The sequence below is a fragment of the Onychostoma macrolepis genome, chromosome 21 (genome assembly GCF_012432095.1).
Source record: "Onychostoma macrolepis isolate SWU-2019 chromosome 21, ASM1243209v1, whole genome shotgun sequence".
NCBI lineage: Eukaryota > Metazoa > Chordata > Actinopteri > Cypriniformes > Cyprinidae > Onychostoma > Onychostoma macrolepis.
The window spans coordinates 29,676,735-29,693,808 of NC_081175.1; the positions used below are offsets into that span (position 1 = coordinate 29,676,735).

The following is a 17,074-nucleotide window of genomic DNA, read 5'->3' on the forward strand; positions in this document are numbered from 1 at the left end:
ATTTCTCTCATAAAATGTGCCTCATGGTCCAACATGAAGTGATGCCAGTTGTTTTTCTCACATTATTGTTGGATTGTAATTGTTTTATTTATTTGAATATTACAGAAATGTAGTCATGATTACTGTTAGTTTGGACTCTTTGTTTCTTTACCCTTTACCTTAGTTCATTTGTTGTCATTGTTACTCATTCGATTTAGTCTTATTAAGGTGTGTGTGTGTTCAATTATTTACTTAAGTTCAGTTCCATTTGTGTTTCCTTTGTCTTTATAATGCTACCCTGTGTGTTGGATTACCTGTGTTTGGTTAAAGACTTTCAAAACCTTCATCTTCATTTTCATGTATTTTTTACAGCGAAGCATGACAGTAAAAGCTGTGCTGCCTATGAAACAGTAGCCTGAGGGTGTTATTAAAATTATCCCTTCATTTAAATGACTATCTACTAGATCACCTGGGTACATTTTTGTGATGTGAGGGTGGAGCACTGTGTAATTTTGCATTGTTTTGCATAATTTATTTGCAAAATTTGCAAATGAGTTCAAAAGATAGACATTTTTTGTCGTCTTCAAATTTACCACAACAAAAAAGAAATACAGTAGCTCCTCTAAAACAGTCTTTGTGATGTGTTTACATTGGCTTTTATGACAACACTAGACTGAATGAATATCAAAAGTATAAATACATGTGAAATTACATTTATTGCATACATTTAAGATGACACAATGATGTCAGTCTTAAGACTGTACATTTTAAATATATCTGTAAGCAATAATCTTACTGCCTGAATGTCTTGTTCTCAATAAGTTTGGGCTGTTATGGTTTAGCAAGCCTTGATTACTGTGTGTATCAGGCTATCAAACAAAGGTTTGCTCGTGAAGGGTTACTGCAATAATATGAGTGTGACTTTACCTTTGGGTCCTGTCTCGATGATGTTGTACATACTTCACATTTTAGTGTTATTATTTAGATGAAGGAAACTTTAGTTTTGTTTCCAGCAGATGAATAGTGATGCTGCTCTCATCTAAACCTTTAACTCCTCTGTTAATGGTGTCCTGGAGTTATGTTTCCATTTCCCGTGGAGAGAGACAGGAGGAGTATGTGTATATAACGTGACCTTTTAATGTGTTCATTTTACTATATACTGACTCATTTTAGGACACAACACTGACTTTAACCCCCAGGCACCACCCTTAAATACAGTGATGCCATCCATCATTTCATTGGGCACAGCACCGAACACCTGTCACAGTCAGATTGGCTGATGATTTTAGAAGACGCCCAAAGAGTATAAAAGTTCCAGATTTTTCTCTATTCTTTACTAACGTTATTAGAGCCTAATTGTGAATGTCGACTTTATTTGAAACTCAAATGGAGAACCGTGTGAGAGACATGTATGAAGGAGTGAATCGTGAAGGAATGACTAAAGCTCAGCGCAAAAGGTTTTGCAGTGAAAAGCTAAGTAAAAATCGCAATGTTCTATTTAGAATATATAAACAAGGTCATCTACATATACTGCAATTCAATTCTATTCACTTGGACGAGTGGGTGGAGTGCTTTAAATCATACCGGCAACTTAAATTTCAGCATAATCCTACACGTAATGCGTTCAGTCTCTGCAGTCAGTCAAGTGAATTGCAAAAGTTTTGCAACGAATACAATCAAAACTTGGAAATGGTTGAAGACACCGTCGCCGCCTGTAATTGGCGCTGCGTCTACACGGCGTCAGACACGACCTCCGTCTATGGCGCGTAGCGTACTCCGTCCGTGCCAAAACCAAACATCTTTACGACCGCGCACCATATCCTCAAGCGTTGACGCCGGCGTCCCGTGTAATTGCCGCGGCGTCAACAGTCGCCACCGGACACCACCTTCGGCGAGAAAATGTTGAATATCGCATTTCTCTTGTCCAAATAAATCTAAATTCAATAATGATATGGTCTCTGTCTCAGTTATTTAGTTATTATTAGAGGTCAACTAATAATGGATTTTACTGATAAATGTAACTAGGTTGGACTGCACTGGCTGATAACCGATTAGTTCGTTTTAAAATGGATACTAAATGAAGAAAAATTGTAGGTAAAATAGTGCTGAACTTGCATTTTTTTTTTTTTAAGTGCTAAAAATAACAATGTAGTGTAATTTTTAAATATACACACATTAATATATAATTGTACCTATGATAATATATTAATTCCCTTCACTCATGATTGTTCATAATGCATTAACTAACAGATACAACTTTAAAATGTAGAACTATATCGGTAAATGTTGAAATTAACAAGGAACAATATGCATTTATTAATGTTTGTATCTTATTGTAAAGTTTTATCTTGTCATGTTGTTGTTTTTTGTGAGTGGTACATCTGCTCCTTACAGGCCAGCAGCAAGTTGTTAGTTTTGTTTCACAGCAGACCAGAGAGCCATTTATGGAGCCGTGCTGAAGTCCTCCAGGACTGAGATGGGTGTCATCAAACCAGGTAAAATAAACACGACCGAGTTTTGAGTTAAATAATTATGTATTAACAATGAATAATAAAGCATTAACAACAGTTCAGGCATGTTTGTAATTTCTGAACAAAAATAAATTGAAAAACTTAACTTTAAGCTATACAGTGAAAAATTGTAAATGGTTTAGCATCACATTATATAATTCTATTGTAAAATGCTGTCAAATTCATGGTTTTTCAAAGTAAAAACATATAATTTAAAATTAAAAGGACGTTCTCAGACGTATTATGGATAAATTGTTTAAATTTGTTTCTTCTTATTTGTGTTATTGCATATATTAGAGTATTTTGTGTTGTTTTCTGTTGTTCAGTTAGTGTGTTGCCCTCATGATGTTTTGACCCTGTGCCCTGTCTACAGTAAATACCAGTATTGGGTGGGTTTTATGGACCGCAACCTGCGATTAAACTTATGATGATCCGTCATGTGACTTTCTGTTTAACCACCTGTGTTATGGTGAGTATCAAACATGCACCTTATCTCAAATTTAGATTTTAAAGGGGTGGTTTACTGCTTTTTTTCTTTGCTTGATTGTGTTTATGGGGTGCAATATAACGTCTTCGTGTTTCGTTTGTTAAAAAACGCCTTATTTTTCATATATTTCACCTTTATTGTAAGCCGCTTTCTCCTCTGTCATTTGAACGACCGGTTGACTTCCTGATTCTCTGAAACCACTCCCTCAGAAACAGGCGATGGGCTCAGATTGGTCAGCTGGGCCGGTGTGTTGTGATTGGCTAAACTGCGTACTGCACATTGTCCGGAAACGTCTCGCCCATTACCTTCACGGGCGACAGCTGTATGTGCTGCGGTCAAATGTAAATAATGGTGTCAATATTGCTGTATCAGTTTGAGCCAGAATCAGACCCAGAAAGCAGTAATGAAGAGAGTCAAGCAGAACTTCTGCAAGCACGGCTCTTACAAACGTTTCTGAATGGAAGTTTGCTGTTGTGATTACATATCATTTTTTGAAGTTTGTACACGTTTGTCTTATACACACAAAATAGCATCGAACTACTATAACCAGACAGCGTTGGCTTGTGTTTATGTTCTTGATCAAATCGAAAAATTACGTCATAAAGTATACATGCAAAATACATTTACAAAATTAGTACATAATTACAAATTCGGGTCCAAAATGTTTGTACGCGTTTGTCAAAGACACACGAAACATCATTTAACTAACTGGCTACTAAAGCCAGCGTTGGCATTTGTTTACGACCTTGATAAAACTAAAACATTACGTCTGAAATTATACATGCAAATACATTTAAAATGATGAAATCTTACTTACAGGTTGTGGCCCAACAACTGCTGCCTCTGGTTTTAAAGTTGGAACTGCTCCATGTTTTAGTAATAGTTTCTGTGTGAATCCGGCATTGAACTCGTGTAGATTCTGGAAGCTGTCTTCCGTAAAATGCGCAGCACAGAGAGCTAAATTAGGATTGTAATTGTCAGGAACATAATCAAACATAAATTTTAACCATTGTTGACGAACTACAGAAGACCTGACAGCTGGGTGAAAATAACACCGTTTCGACGGCATGACTACAACTCTCCACTATAACTCTTCCTCTTCGACAAAGCCGCAGAACATGGCCTTGCCCCCTCTTTGGCATGTTCCGGAGGGAGGGGTTGATGGGTTTTTTACGTATGCAACCCGGGAAGTATCTCGTTGTAGTCCCGTATGAGTCGTTTTTGTAGGCATTAAACTTCCTGATTTTTAAAAGACGATATCTCCGCTAACTTTCAGCGCAGCAACTTTGCAGATACCGTTCATGCACCAACAGCAACATTACACACTATTTAAAATGAAAAAAAGTGAAATTACAGTAAACCACCCCTTTAATATTTGAGAAGGAGGTTCCTCCTGTCCTGTATATGGTCTGAAATCCAAGATGTGAAAAGTAAAACATATTGAACAATCCTGTCTCTATCCAGGTTGAATTTCGAAGATGACATCACCATAACAATTGATGGTGTGGAGCTGTTAATCTTCATCATTAGTCTACTTCACATCACATGTGTCCCGATATCCATCAGCATCTTATTGTTTGTGTCTTGCCAGAGGAGGATGGCACCCTCAGTTGAGTCTGGTTCCTCTCAAGGTTTTCCCTCCACTGCCTAAACCTCTTATGGAGGGTTTTTTCCTTGCCACTGTCGCCTTTGGCTTGCTCACTGGGGGCTTTGAGGCACAACTTTGTTTAGCTCTTTTGAAATTAAAATGTCTATACAACTTCATTTGACCTTCATGATGTAGGAGATTTTCTTACTCAAACTGGGAAAATCTCTTCATTTCAAGACTTTTCCATAGTTGTGTTCAAGGAAGCAAAGGAAGGTTCAAGGGAACTTTTTTAAAAACCTCTTTAAACATTATTTGTTTTATTTGTCTGGTTAATTTTTTTTTTTTTTACATTTTTTACATTTATTGTATTTTTACTAACATTTTCCATTACTGTTAAACAAACTTTGTGATGCATTTTCATGCACTTATTTTAATGATAAAAGACTGTAAAAATGCTACAAACCGGTAATTGTTTAACAGTATGTTTCCTTACTGTAACAGATCTAACCTTACATTTAATGTAATTTTATAGTAAAATACTATTATTTACAGTTTTGGAAGTAAAAAACAAGTAATCTTCTTGTTTTGTGTGTTACCATGATGGTGTTTTTGTATTCGTGTGTGTGTGTGTAAACATGCATATCTTTGTATAGATCAACTATACATTGTTATATATATATATATATATATATATATATATATATATATATATATATATATATATATATATATATATATATATATATATATATATATATATATATATATATATATATATATATATAAATAATTGTTTTATTTTTGTTGAAATTGTTTTATTAGTCTTGTTATATTTTTATTTATTGTATTTTTATTGTATTAAATTATTTAATATTGTATTGCATTTATGGATGATTTTTATCTAACACCTTTATTTAAAAAAAAAAAAACAATTAAAGGAAATCAATGATAATGATATAATTTATTTTAAAAATTCAAAGTTGGCACTGCTTTTCTTTATATCAGTGTAACAATGAGCAGACAGAGAGCAAAAGGAAGTCAAGCAGATGGCAGTGGCTCTTGAAAGTGGTTTTAATAAATTAAAAGAGCAAAACGAGAAACCAGGAAATAGGCAACTCTAATTAAATAAAAACTCAACATACAGACATAAGAATCAAGGGAACTTGGAGGGAAAACCAAGGGATAGTTTGTTTTTTTCTATAGGTGTCTCTATTGCACAACCATAAAGGTGTAGGACAATTAGTGCAAATATTAATTTACCCTTAGTAATTAATAGTGATTTATACAATTTTAGCTATTATATTTGCTAAAAGATTAAAATACATACTGGGTTCTGTAATAGATGAAACACAATCTGTTTTTTTTTTGAGCAAAAAGACACATTGTTAACAATATAAGGTTGATTCTTTTTTATTAGATTATTCAGACTTGATTCAGGAGGACAGCTTCATTCTTTTCTTATATGTCTATAAGGCTTTCGATTCCCTAGAGCACCAATTTATTATTAATTCATTATACAAATTTGGTTTTGGGGATATGTTTTGCAGAGTAATCAAAACCCTTTACAATAATGGAAGTGCTTCGATTAAATTAAAGAATGGCACTTCACCAACGTTTAGTTTATCCAGAGGAGTGAGGCAAGGGTGTCCCATTTCTCCCTATTTATTTCTTCTTTGTGTGCAACTACTGTCAACGTTTGTATGTTAAAGCGGTATTCGGGGTATCCGTATAGCAGATCAATAAATATTTATTAGTCAATTAGCAGATGACACCACCTTATTTTTAAGAGACGCTTCCCAAATCCCTATAGCAACTGATTATATAAAACTTTTCTCTAAATCTTCAGGTCTTAATTTAGACATAGGTAAATGTGAATTAATGTCTATTAAAAATTATACAGCACCCACTATTTTTAATATTCCAGTTAAATCTGAAATTACATACTTAGGTATTGTGATAAATGAAGCATTAGCGTTAGTTCTGGCAGGTCACGTGAGTCAAGCTTGCATCAGTTGATTCTCAGCTGATCGTATCTACCTATAGAAATACAACACCTATCGCTGCATTCCTATATAAGCTCTATTCCGTATCAATCAGCAGCTTTTTCCGCTTGCTCAGGAGCAAATCAGACGGCGAATTCCATCTCTACAGGAAAGCTTTCAGTCAGGGATTTTCAGGGGTTCGTTCCCACGGGGTTCTCACCAGATTCAACAAGTTTGTGAACTTGAACGCGAATTCGCCGCGATCGATATAAGCTTCTCAAGTACTGCTTCTCATTACGTTATATCACTGACATAGACTCTTCGCCTGCAAATCATCGCTGAAGTTGTGCTAATGTGACCGCATCAACAACGCTTTTACACGAGATCTGCTTCCCCACTGGTAGAAGTAAAGATATCAAGGAGGGTTAAAGCATCCACGTAAAATGAACATTTAACCCTTTATTCATCTCTGAATGTCTTCACGAAGCTAAGCTAAGTTCTTATTTCATCCTCATTGCCTTATGCTATGTTGGCAATTATGCTATCGTCAAATATTGCTCGTTGTTAAGGCAGTTGTCAGTAACATGTTTGTTTCTGGGCATGCTGTTGCTTTAGACTGCGGTAAAGTTGGTTTTATATTCACACATTCGGACTTCCACGTTCAATAACTTTCTGTTTTAATGTGCAATAAAGTATTTTTTGATAATTCTATTCAGCGACATGATTTTTCAACCTACTACATTTTTCACAATCGATCAAAATGGCCAAGCATTTTTTTAAATGGCATATTTACTGGCGAATGTCCATTGAATGTCCAACATAGTGCGGAAAACAAGATAGGGACCGTCTAAAAAGTTGTAATATTTTTTCATTGTGTGCAAACAGACAACTTAGCCAACTACAGATGTACCAGCTATCACTCACATTATGTATTCTAATGCTATAGATTTTCCTTTAGCAACAGTAAAAATAGGATTATAATAATTGTTTGAAAAGATGTTTAGGAAATGAAAAAAGAATGAACCTACATGAATTGTAATTTGGTAACAATCCAGACAAGTGGAAAATGACCTGGAATCTCCTGAACATAATGAATTGCTTCATTTTACAACAGTTTTATTTATTTATTTGCTTCAAAATGAACAAGAACTGTGTTGGTGTGTTGGTTTTAACACTGATATATGATTTATTTCAGTAGGTTTTGAAAGCATGGGTTGACCGCTCCAAAGCAAGTTGGAACATCTTGTTCGGACCCTATAGAACATACTGCTGCACATGTCTTGCTGTTTTATTCACCTCTGTTTCTCTGGTTTTAAGTGTGATGAAGACTTTACAGTGTAACATTGTTCTACAGGTGTTCAATGAAAAGAATATCTAAACTTTTATGTGTCCCTGTTCTATGACATCTTCATTTAATATTAAAGTCTCACAATATCACAATTTATGTGCATTCGTTGATGTTTACAGTCCTGCAAAAATATCACTGTCCATGGTACTAATTCTGTCAGATTATTGACAAGTACTCAGAAATCATGACAGCAAACAGGATGTTTATTTTGGGTGAACACTTTCAAAAACTATAATTTTATATTTAAAAAAATAATAATTTGCGCCTCACATATATATTGAATTTCTATCATCACTGCATTCTATGGGATTCTTCAATGACACATCATCCAGTTCAATAACTTTGATATTTATGTCTTGATAACTGTGTTCTAACTTGATATTTATTTGACCATGAATAACATACTACAAGTCTTTAAAGTGCTATTATTTACTCTAGATATTCAATTTCTATCATCACTGCATTCTATGGGATTCTTCAATGACACATCATCCAGTTCAATAACTTTTGAAGGAAGACACTGACTTACCCAGTACACATTGTATAATATTAATTTTTCTTTAAATAACACACCTCAGGTCAGCAACATTTTACTACAAACTGTAAAATGTTTAGCTCAATTGAAAGAACATACTATAACTCTTTCTTTCTTGTGCGAGTTATTGCTTTACTGTATGCTCCCAGCGTGTTGCATTGGTTTCTTCATTGGCACCTTTACACAGTTCAGTAGGTCTGGAAAAAACTTATCAATTCATCCAAGGAAGATTGTAAAATCTTTAATTAGTCTCAAAGACCAAGCTACAAGTTTTGCTTTATAAGTTTCATACCTATTAATGACATTTTGTATAGGTTTCTCCACTGACACATGGTCCACTTCAATAGCTTTAGAAAAAATGGGTCGTAGTGCTCCTGAACGAGCTGGAAAATTGTTTATTTGACCCTATAGAGGATACTCTTCAGTGTTCATATATTTGCCTTTTATGTTTTTCTCAATCACACATTATCCACTTCAATAGTTTTTGAAAGGAGTGAGCGACTGCTCTGAACAAGTCAGAAATCCTTATAAATAATTTACAAAACAAACTACAGTCCAGGTTTTCTTGTCTTTTCATCTCTGTTTTTGTAATTTTGTGTGATACTTTGTGTGAGCTGTGATCCTTATAATGAGGTATGCAACATTGTTGACAAGGTGTTGAATTAACAAATATATTATTATGTTTTATGTTTATGCTGTTTTCTGTATTTATCTAACATTAAACTCACTCAATATCATAATCCATGTTCACTGATCAATATTTACAGTCTTGCAGAACTGTCACTGTCCATGGTTCTGAATTTTTCATGTTATTGAAAAACATGTTTTTTTTTACATTTTCCAATTTGATAAGAAGCTAAGTGCATTGCTTTTTATAGCTGCACTAAAACAAGCTCGGTATACCTTCCACAGCACAAATATTTGTTACTGGAAAGACTTACATTTTCACAGCTTTTAAGCAAGCCTTGATAATGTGATTATTCAGCTGAATGGCATTTTTGGCCAACATGTCATTGAAGTTTTTAGGTGCAAATCTGCATGCTTTGCTGAAATGTGAACATATGCATGTAGTGCACCAGCAGACAAGATGAATTTCCAGGGGTCCCAGTTTATGAAATGGGCCCTCTCTAACTGCTATAGTGGAGGATGGTTTGTTACAATTTGATTGGATGCCAATGGACTAAAACAAACAAACGTCCAGTGATATCAGATAAGGAGGCTAAGACAACTACCAGACATCTTGCTTGGGCAAAAGGCGATCCCAACACCCAGGAGAGGGCATTTTAATTGGTTCAAAAGATTCACCTTTTTACCCAAACCCTCCTTTCACTTTCATTCTAAGTCCTAGGCTAAGATGGCCATTCATTCCTTTGACCTACAGATGCAGCATGCAATTTTGCTGGCCATGCGGTAACAATGGCTAGAAAAAGGGATCAAACTTTTCACACTTTTCAACTTTTCACACCTCTAAAATATAATTGCTATTCCTTAGTAGTGTTTATCATTTGCATAGTTGTTTAGTACTTTATTAACCATGGCATGTTTTTTTTTTTTTTTTTTCATTGTTTTAATTAAATTTGTATTTTTTTACAACTCACTGAAAAAAGTGATCCACTATATTTATTCAATAAAATTGAGGTAACAATTTGCACTCACTTTATTTGAGTAGATTCTATCCTATATATTGAGTAAAGAGTACCTAAATTTTACAGCTATGACAAACTAAAAGAAATTAGGTAATGTCTACCTAATATTTTTTCATTAAATTACATAACTACTTATAAAAATTGAGTAACATTAACTCTATTGTTAGTAGGCAACAGTTCATCACTGTAAAACCCAACAAGTTACGGTAACAAACCATTTGAGTAAACGGATTGCCTTAAAACATTTAAATTTTTAAAACTAACAATTATGATAAAATAAAAATACCAATAAAGAAATTTTGTATAGGTTTCTCCATTGACACATGGTCCACTTCAATAGCTTTAGAAAAAATGGGTCGTAGTGCTCCTGAACGAGCTGGAAAATTGTTTATTTGACCCTATAGAGGATACTCTTCAGTGTTCATATATTTGCCTTTTATGTTTTCTCAATCACACATTATCCACTTCAATAGTTTTTGAAAGGAGTGAGCGACTGCTCTGAACAAGTCAGAAATCCTTATAAATAATTTACAAAACAAACTACAGTCCAGGTTTTCTTGTCTTTTCATCTCTGTTTTTGTAATTTTGTGTGATACTTTGTGTGAGCTGTGATCCTTATAATGAGGTATGCAACATTGTTGACAAGGTGTTGAATTAACAAATATATTATTATGTTTTATGTTTATGCTGTTTTCTGTATTTATCTAACATTAAACTCACTCAATATCATAATCCATGTTCACTGACCAATATTTACAGTCTTGCAGAACTGTCACTGTCCATGGTTCTGAATTTTTCATGTTATTGAAAAACATGTTTTTTACATTTTCCAATTTGATAAGCTAAGTGCATTGCTTTTTATAGCTGCACTAAAACAAGCTCGGTATACCTTCCACAGCACAAAGATTTGTTACTGGAAAGACTTACATTTTCACAGCTTTTAAGCAAGCCTTGATAATGTGATTATTCAGCTGAATGGCATTTTGGCCAACATGTCATTGAAGTTTTTAGGTGCAAATCTGCATGCTTTGCTGAAATGTGAACATATGCATGTAGTGCACCAGCAGACAAGATGAATTTCAGGGTCCCAGTTTATGAAATGGGCCCTCTCTAACTGCTATAGTGGAGGATGGTTTGTTACAATTTGATTGGATGCCAATGGACTAAAACAAACAAACGTCCAGTGATATCAGATAAGGAGGCTAAGACAACTACCAGACATCTTGCTTGGGCAAAAGGCGATCCCAACACCCAGGAGAGGGCATTTTAATTGGTCTAAAAGATTCACCTTTTACCCAAACCCTCCTTTACTTTCATTCTAAGTCCTAGGCTAAGATGGCCATTCATTCCTTTGACCTACAGATGCAGCATGCAATTTTGCTGGCCATGCGGTAACAATGGCTAGAAAAAGGGATCAAACTTTTCACACTTTTCAACTTTTCACACCTCTAAAATATAATTGCTATTCCTTAGTAGTGTTTGTCATTTGCATAGTTGTTTAGTACTTTATTAACCATGGCATGTTTTTTTTTTTTCATTGTTTTAATTAAATTTGTATTTTTTACAACTCACTGAAAAAGTGATCCACTATATTTATTCAATAAAATTGAGGTAACAATTTGCACTCACTTTATTTGAGTAGATTCTATCCTATATATTGAGTAAAGAGTACCTAAATTTTACAGCTATGACAAACTAAAAGAAATTAGGTAATGTCTACCTAATATTTTTCATTAAATTACATAACTACTTATAAAAATTGAGTAACATTAACTCTATTGTTAGTAGGCAACAGTTCATCACTGTAAAACCCAACAAGTTACGGTAACAAACCATTTGAGTAAACGGATTGCCTTAAAACATTTAAATTTTTAAAACTAACAATTATGATAAAATAAAAATACCAATAAAAGAAAATAAAAATCATGCTGCAATGCATGCTGGGAGCCATGGATGAGTTTTGTACTTTGCTAGTACCCAGCATACATTGCAACATGATTTTTATTTTCTTTTATTGGTCACCATTGTTGAGGTTCACAAGCTGATTCTTGATGTCTGTGTGAGTCCAGTTGCTGCCGTAGATTGAAACTTTTTGTGGACAAACTGTTTAGAAACTCCTTTGATAACTGACTGTCACAGAAACACTTTTACTATAATCAATGCACCATTCACTTAACCAGAGATTAGACACACAAAGAGTCTGTGCTCACTCTCAATGCGATCAGTTCACTTACAGATGACCGTCATTATAAATATATGACAACCAACTACCGATCATTTTCTCTGTGATTTTGAGATGTAACAAATATGTTCGAGAAACACATGGTTACAACAACCAGAGAAAGAAAAAAAACCCAACTAACACAGAAGTCAAGGGTCAAGAGCCCAACTAAAGCAGACACTGATCTCTAACATGGTTACTTCAATTGAAACAATAAATCAACATCTAAACCTTAGTTAATTCTCAATAAGATCTTCTGTAGAACACTCATAATTGTTAGTTTTAAAAATTTAAATGTTTTAAGGCAATCGGTTTACTCAAATGGTTTGTTACCGTAACTTGTTGGGTTTTACAGTGATGAACTGTTGCCTACTAACAATAGAGTTAATGTTACTCAATTTTTATAAGTAGTTATGTAATTTAATGAAAAATATTAGGTAGACATTACCTAATTTCTTTTAGTTTGTCATAGCTGTAAAATTTAGGTACTCTTTACTCAATATATAGGATAGAATCTACTCAAATAAAGTGAGTGCAAATTGTTACCTCAATTTTATTGAATAAATATAGTGGATCACTTTTTTCAGTGAGTTGTAAAAAAATACAAATTTAATTAAAACTAAACATGCAATGAAAAAAAAAAAAACATGCCATGGTTAATAAAGTACTAAACAACTATGCAAATGATAAACACTACTAAGGAATAGCAATTATATTTTAGAGGTGTGAAAAGTTGAAAAGTGTGAAAAGTTTGATCCCCTTTTTTCTAGCCATTGTTACCGCATGGCCAGCAAAATTGCATGCTGCATCTGTAGGTCAAAGGAATGAATGGCCATCTTAGCCTAGGACTTAGAATGAAAGTGAAAGGAGGGTTTGGGTAAAAAGGTGAATCTTTTGAACCAATTAAAATGCCCTCTCCTGGGTGTTGGGATCGCCTTTGTGCCCAAGCAAGATGTCTGGTAGTTGTCTTAGCCTCCTTATCTGATATCACTGGACGTTTGTTTGTTTTAGTCCATTGGCATCCAATCAAATTGTAACAAACCATCCTCCACTATAGCAGTTAGAGAGGGCCCATTTCATAAACTGGGACCCCTGGAAATTCATCTTGTCTGCTGGTGCACTACATGCATATGTTCACATTTCAGCAAAGCATGCAGATTTGCACCTAAAAACTTCAATGACATGTTGGCCAAAAATGCCATTCAGCTGAATAATCACATTATCAAGGCTTGCTTAAAAGCTGTGAAAATGTAAGTCTTTCCAGTAACAAATATTTGTGCTGTGGAAGGTATACGAGCTTGTTTTAGTGCAGCTATAAAAGCAATGCACTTAGCTTCTTATCAAATTGGAAAATGTAAAAAAAAACATGTTTTTCAATAACATGAAAAATTCAGAACCATGGACAGTGACAGTTCTGCAAGACTGTAAATATTGGTCAGTGAACATGGATTATGATATTGAGTGAGTTTAATGTTAGATAAATACAGAAAACAGCATAAACATAAAACATAATTATATATTTGTTAATTCAACACCTTGTCAACAATGTTGCATACCTCATTATAAGGATCACAGCTCACACAAAGTATCACACAAAATTACAAAAACAGAGATGAAAAGACAAGAAAACCTGGACTGTAGTTTGTTTTGTAAATTATTTATAAGGATTTCTGACTTGTTCAGAGCAGTCGCTCACTCCTTTCAAAAACTATTGAAGTGGATAATGTGTGATTGAGAAAAACATAAAAGGCAAATATATGAACACTGAAGAGTATCCTCTATAGGGTCAAATAAACAATTTTCCAGCTCGTTCAGGAGCACTACGACCCATTTTTTCTAAAGCTATTGAAGTGGACCATGTGTCAGTGGAGAAACCTATACAAAATGTCATTAATAGCTATGAAACTTATAAAGCAAAAACTTGTAGCTTGGTCTTTGAGACTAATTAAAGATTTTACAATCTTCCTTGGATGAATTGATAAGTTTTTTCCAGACCTACTGAACTGTGTAAAGGTGCCAATGAAGAAACCAATGCAACACGCTGGGAGCATACAGTAAAGCAATAACTCGCACAAGAAAGAAAGAGTTATAGTATGTTCTTTCAATTGAGCTAAACATTTTACAGTTTGTAGTAAAATGTTGCTGACCTGAGGTGTGTTATTTAAAGAAAAATTAATATTATACAATGTGTACTGGGTAAGTCAGTGTCTTCCTTCAAAAGTTATTGAACTGGATGATGTGTCATTGAAGAATCCCATAGAATGCAGTGATGATAGAAATTGAATATCTAGAGTAAATAATAGCACTTTAAAGACTTTTAGTATGTTATTCATGGTCAAATAAATATCATCAAGTTAGAATACAGTTATCAAAACATAAATATCAAAGTTATTGAACTCCATCATGTGTCATTGAAGAAACCGCAGTAATTAACACAGTAATGGCCAAAACAATTGACTTGAGGCACAAATTGTTTATTAAATATATAAATCATAAATGTATCATATATCAACATGCTCTGGAACCTTTTAATTAAAACAAGCAGTGTTTTTCAGCTCAAGAGAGTCTTTAGCAACTTGCAATAAAAGCATCATGTAATTTGTAGACGGTCCCTCTGGTGGTGATGACGTCACATCATTCCATAGGCATAAACGTGTTTTTCAGCCTTTTAAAAACATCGACTTCTGCAGAAAAATGGATTGTAGGTACTGCTCATTATAGTCGGTAATGGAAATTAATTGTAAGTATACTTTTTAAATGCATATTAACAAAGCTATTGAACACGGAAGTCTGAATGTGCGAATATAAAACCAACTTTACCGCAGTTTCGCTGCTCTTGTTCTTATTAAAGGGCATGCTGCCACAGTCTACGCTATTTCAGAAGGTCTTTGCTTTTAAAGCTGTTAGGGTACTGGGATTTTGCTTGCTTTTAGGGCTTATCTAGTGCTCAGTATCATGTTTGTTGCTAGACCAGCTTGTTTCTTTAAGCTATTGGTTGTACTGCAAGTACTGGTACTTGGTGAATTTGCAACAGCAATAAGCTAATATTTAACCTGTTGTTAGGCCATCTGATTGTTCTCGAAATACGCTTGCTGCTTATGGCTCATCTAGTTATTGGGACTGCTATTTCCTTAAGTTCTCTGACTACTGCAACATGCTGTGATTAAGCAAGCAACATGCTTGTTGCAAAGCTATCGAGTGCATTGGTAAGGATTTCTGTCTTCACTCACGTTAGTTGTCAGATTGAAGACACGTAACATAACGAGCACCATGTTGTAACAAACTCTCTCAAACATCAGTTTAACGAAAGCCACAATAAACAATATGGGATACCATCCATTGAGTTTTTGATACTGATATATTAAAGTTTCATAGTGTATACAAACAAGCAACCTCCACACATAAACAACCATTTCACCCCTCTCCATAATATGTACAAATCAGTTCCTTCAAAACAGTCCACGCAATAAGTTTTACAAAAAACCTGTGTTTCCAGCGTTGTTTGGCCGTTGCCAACAATTTTGTCCCAAGTGTTCCAATACCGGCAATGACACGATGAAGCAGTCAATGAGTAATCCCCAGACCGTCGGTATGTAATCCAATGGCATTTCCCACACGCATTTTGCGGTTGAACTTATCGTACACAGTCTAATAGAGCTACTTAACTCAAGACCTTGCGTAACATACAATTAACTTAACATAAGGTCCAGAGATTCATTAGAAAACCATTTTCTCATCTCTGGCCTAACAAAGGATGAAAACCAGTGAGCTCCAACTCAAACATCCTACCTTTGTATTAAAACCAACCACCCCTCAACTTCACTTACTCTCTCTGCTTATATTGGAGTCTTCACCCTCCTACCTGAGGACATAGCCCTCTAGTGTTGAGGAGAAGAACTGCAGTAACAGTAAATTCAACATAGAACTGTTACACACCCTCCCCTTTAGAAAAAGGCTGAACAGCCCCAAAAAAGGGTTTCAATTTTTCAACATGATATGTGTCCATGCCATCTGGATTATTTAGCATTTTTACTTTATAATTAACCTTGTTAACCTGTGACACTACTTCAGCAGGACCTTGCCATTTAGCTGCTAACTTCGCCATAAAAGCATCACCTGCACGAGACAGCGGATGAGTGAGTATCCAGACTAAATCTCCAGGTTGGTATTGTACTGGTCTTCTTCGGAGATCATAATATCGAGCCTGTCGTTCCTGAGCTCTATTGACATTCTCCTTCACTTTTCCAAGCATTGCTTTCTGCCGCTCTAGCAAACTATAGGCTACATGGTCAGGGTTTGGAGGCTTATGTACCAACCGTTCCAATGGGCCTTTCAACTTCCGCCCTAAGGCAATCTCAGCTGGAGTATGACCTGTGCTCTCCTGCCAGGCGGAATTGATGGCATAGCGAATTCAGCAACCCACCGGTCCCATTGTCGGTGATTATCTTGGACATAGGAGGCTATCATTGTCTTGAGAACTCTATTGACACGTTCGGTAAGATTTGTCTGGGGATGGTAGGCGGTGGTAAGTTTCTGTATCACTCCCCACTGCCTGCAGGTCTCATTCAGCAATTGGGAAGTGAACTGGGGTCCTCTGTCTGACACGAGATACACTGGAGTTCCCCACCGTGAAGATCTCTTTAACTAAGATACTAGCTATTAGAGGGGTCTTTGCGGATCTCATCGCAAACAGTTCAACCCACTTGCTGCAATAATCCACTACCACCAATAGGTACTCATTCATACGAGTGCTTTTAGGGAATGGCCCCATCAAATCA

General features: G+C 35.0%; 1 long non-coding RNA gene across 1 annotated transcript; it reads left to right on the plus strand.

Moving 5' to 3' along the window:
- The first annotated feature begins 1,305 nt into the window (after window positions 1–1,305).
- LOC131528672 (uncharacterized) lies at window positions 1,306–5,213 on the plus strand. Its single transcript, XR_009267915.1, has 3 exons — window positions 1,306–2,474; window positions 2,863–2,958; window positions 4,441–5,213. It is a non-coding gene; the product is annotated as an uncharacterized LOC131528672 (long non-coding RNA).
- Window positions 5,214–17,074: the final 11,861 nt, after the last annotated feature.